Source organism: Castor canadensis, chromosome 8 (assembly GCF_047511655.1).
Source record: "Castor canadensis chromosome 8, mCasCan1.hap1v2, whole genome shotgun sequence".
Lineage (NCBI taxonomy): Eukaryota > Metazoa > Chordata > Mammalia > Rodentia > Castoridae > Castor > Castor canadensis.
The window spans coordinates 105953521-105957874 of record NC_133393.1 but is presented as its reverse complement, the minus strand read 5'-3'; the positions used below and the strand labels follow the sequence as shown (position 1 = coordinate 105957874).

Genomic DNA, 4354 nt, shown 5'->3' with positions numbered 1-4354 from the left:
CAACTTCCCTCCCAAGGAGAAAAAAGAGGATGCACAGTGAACATCAAGAGTAAGATGCCACAAAAAGCAGCAAGGGCACAGAAAAGCCACCGGAGGCTCTGTGCCCTTCTTCATTGTCTTGCCAGTGACTGGCCTTGACTATAATATTTAGGTTTCCATGTTTATATCCTGTCAAGAGAAAGCCGAATATCATATTCTATCAAGTCACTTGAAAAGAACCACTGATTTACAACTCCAAGGCTCTAACAGAGTGTTTGATTTAAAGGAGTGTATCTATGTAACTGGAATAAACACAGCACACTCCAGAAAGTCTGCAGATAGCTTCCCTTTGAGTAAATGGTAAAGAAGAACTAAAACTTGTTTATATTCCTACCCTTCCCCAAGGGTTATCAGGGCCTTTTTCATCACCTTGGTGGGAAAACAAATGATCAAAAGATGAATGACCTCTGTCCCTTCTATATCTCCTTCTTGGTATGTCAAAAGGCTTTCCAAGCAAGGCAGGGCCAGCTAATTATTTTCTTCTAATCAATCAGCTATTTTAATGATGTGTGACACGCCTGATCTATCAGTTCCATTAAGATAATGTCTGCTCTGTGAGGAGGCAGCCAGTTTATGGACAACCCACTAGCCACCCTGGACCCTCAAAAATTCCAAACTCACATTCGTCTCAGTATAAGCTGCAAGGCCTCCAGAGGGAAGAGCAGATGGGAGGCAGAATCTGAGTGTCTGGGTGGTCAAGATTTAAGGAATTATTGAAACACTTCTACCCCAGAGGCCGCCCACAGAATCTGAAATTCCTACTTGTTTCTTTGAATTTTTCCTTTGTCTTCAGGAGAAGTTGCTGTTACAATTAAAAAAAAAAAATCATCATCCATGAACCTGGATAGGTATTACCAATCATTTCCACAGTACTTTAGAAATAGTTGTCAGAAGACAGAAAGAAAGATCTGGAATATTGTCAAGGTATCCCAGTGCTGTTGTTGGAAGGAGGATGAAGCTGACAGGAGAGCATGAAGTCCTTGAAAAGGGAGTCAAGAGAGACAATGTTAACAGAAGTTTGGAAATCTGGGCAGGAACATGGACCTAAGTTAATGAGTAATACATTCAGTTTTGCTGTTCATATTGCCTAGAGCCTTCCCTCAGACCCTTGTGTACTTAGCAGGGAATGTGCCTCATTTTCAAAGGCTTGAGATCCCAACCATGGGCCAAGCAGAAGTCTGATGGTGGCCACTGGGGAAAGTAAGAATGGAAAGAATGTGCCTGGCAGACTGCCTACTGCTCCTCCTCCTCCTTCTCCTTCCCTTCCTCCTCCTTCTCTTCCTCCTCCTCCCCCTCACTTTCTCCACCACTTGGACATCTCCAGCAGTCCCAAGCAATCAGATGGGAGAACTCACTGGTCTCAGTCTCCCCAGTTGACAGTGGCCCCGACCAGATGTTTTTGCCAGAAGCTTTCACACCCCTCTCCCATCAGGCAATAAGAGCACCAGGCTGCAGGGGGAGGGGTGCTGGGCTGCTGGGCCACAGCTGGCAAACAGCTTTTTGTTCTGGATGACTTCAGCTTTAAAATCTGCCTGAAGAATGTTCTCCTCTCAAAGGAAGGGAAAACCCTATCTAGGCAAGGACACAAGCTGCTTTTACCTCTGAAAGGGAGGGAGGAGAGGAAGCATCTCTTCTCCCTGTTCACAAACAGCTCTTTGTTCAGCAGGAGGAACGCAGAAAGACACCATCACCCACACTGTCACTTGAGACAACCTCCCAGGAGCGGTTAGCTTTTCCCGGGCTCTGTTTCTTTCTGTGACATGGATAAAAATCTGTATTCTCCCAGCAAATGTGATGCAATGTGAAAATTGTGTTCCAGACACCACACTGCTGCTGAGGATGCAGAGAGGAATGAGATATGCTTCCTGTTCCTGCAGGATTTCACAATGGAAGGGGAGGATGCAGAAATATAAACATAAATTGCAACATGGAATCATAAATGCTAATAGCAGTCTATGTGGTATTCTGGGCGTGGTTGTACATGCTTGTAATACAGGAGCTCATGAGGCTGAAGCAGGAAAATCTCAAATTCAGTCCTGCCTAGGCTATATAGTGGGTTTGAGCCTGGCTACATAGCAAAACCTTGTCTCAAAAAACCTGGCTCACACCTATAATTCTGAGACAGATTTGGAGATGGAGGTGAAGGTAGAGATAGGGAGGATTGAGGTTCAAAGCCAGCCTGGGTGAGAAGTTGGCAAAACCTCATCTCAACCAACAAGTCAGGCATGGTGGTACACCCTCATCATCCCAGCTATGGGATGGGGGGGAGCATCGGTAAGGAGGATCCGAATCTGAAGCTGACTCTCAGCAAAAACACAAGACCCTATCTGAAAAACAACTAAAGTAAAAGGGCCTGAGTTCAAACACCAACACCACTCCAACAAAAAGAAGTCCATGTGGCAGTGTGAACACACAAAAGGGAGAGAAGTATGTGAGGGAAATTTTCACAAAAAAGAAAGGGTAGTGGTGTAGTCCTTGAAGCAGAATAACTGGATGTTTGGAGATCAGCAAGGGGAAAAATAGTCCAGACAGAGCCACTGCACAAGGAAAGGCATGAAGGTGTGGGGAAATAAGGGCCCCTGTGATTGCCTCTGCTTTTTGTAAGAACAATTAAGGAAAAAGAAATTCAAGCTTGTATTTATTCCTTTAATAAATATTTATTGGACGCCATGTTAAGTTTCAAGGTATTGGGAGTGAATGAAAATGGATTTTTCCCTTTCTAGAGCTTATACTTTAGTCATGCAGACAGACAACAAAACAAGTAAGCAAATAAAAAAGCACATAAATTACAGACTAAGGCAGGTGCTTTGAAAAAAGCAACCAGAGTTCCATAATAGAGAAAAAAGAAAGCAGGAAAGACTTTGCCTCAGATAGGATATGAAGGAGGCCTCTTGAAACTGAGGGGAAAGAATCATCCAAGATGATGCAAAGGTCCTGAAGCAGAAAGAAGCATGGAAACTTTGCAAATAAAATAAAAGAGAAGCCAGTAAGAATAAAGTATAAGGAGAGAAAAGGAAAAAATGGAGATACCTTTAATAAAGTCTTAGGGGCCAGATCACGTAAGGTATCGTAAATCAAGGAAAAGGAGTTGGAGTTGCTTTGTAAGTGCAAGAAGGCACTGAATGGTTTTAAACAGAGGAAAAGCATAATTTGAGTTCAGCTGAAAAAGCACTGGTTTTTATATGACTGGTGCATTGGAAGAAGTTGAGGAAGATTAGGAGGTCAATGAGGAAGCCTTGTCTCACAGCCTGGCAGGAACTGGGTGGCTCTGTTAATGTCGATAGCAATGGTATAAAAGAAATGGATGGACTTGTGGTATTAATCTGTCACTCTGATTCTTTTTTTTTTCTCACAATATTCCTCGATCTCTTTTTTCTTTGGCTGACATACCATGGAGAGCAGAACACCACTTCCATTCTTCCACTCTAACAAGTCCTTGGCACGTACCCTTGGTCTGGAGGAGCAGGAACCACAGACTGCCAAGGTGAGGCTCTGGTTCAATGGCCTCTCATTGCAGGAGACTCCAGAGATCTTTCTGAGCCTCTGTATCTGCCCCTCTCTGCACATCCACCTCCGGAGGATTTTTAAAAAACTGGGCAGAGAGAAGAGAGGTTGTGGCTATCTTTCATGAATCACAAGGTACTAGTTAAAGCCATTTTCCCCACAGAGCTTTCTTGTTCTTGCTTCTTGGGCCTGGACAGAGGATGCTCATAGCCTGTTCCAGGTATCACTGCAGGTGGACACTCTTTGAGCACTTCTGGGCTATTATGCTGTCTTCACCATTAACCTTGAATTCTCTTAGGTAGCCTTCAGAGTGCTGCTCCAGAAGTCTAAGGACACACACAGAAGAGGATGAAAATATTCAGGTTGGTTTGTAATGGATAACCTGTCTCCCTCCAAAAGTCCTAAAGGAAGCTTCAGTCTTTCTCAGGGTCCTAATTCACTCTTAAGAAAGTCTCCACTTACCTTCCCCTTTTAAGAAATATGAAGATCTTTGTCATGGTCTCTTTTTATCAAACTTCACCAGTCTTTCCCCTGTTTCACAGTCACTGGAAGACAAATGTGCCCCCCATCTCTGTCTCTGTCTGTCTCTCTGCCTCTCTCTCTCTCTCTTTCTCTCTCTCTGTGTGTGTGTGTGTGTGTGTGTGTGTGTGTATGTGTGTGTAAGCTCCAATAAATACAAAACCTTATACAAAGTTTATAATGCACTTTCCCACACATTTTCTCATTTAGTCCTCACTAGAATTCCATTTTACCAGGTGGAAAAATGAGTCACAAAGTGGCAAAGTTACTGGGTTGTAGGCAAATAACTTAC

The 4354-nt window shown here is 43.5% G+C and overlaps 1 long non-coding RNA gene across 2 annotated transcripts in view; it reads right to left on the bottom strand.

The window, feature by feature from the left end:
* Positions 1 to 380: 380 nt before the first annotated feature.
* Positions 381 to 4354, bottom strand: part of LOC141425790 (uncharacterized) — a 50625-nt gene continuing 46651 nt past the window's right edge. For both annotated transcript variants that reach the window (XR_012450892.1, XR_012450893.1), the window contains one exon: positions 381 to 3869. This is a non-coding gene — a long non-coding RNA (uncharacterized lncRNA). The remainder of the gene's footprint in view (positions 3870 to 4354) is intronic.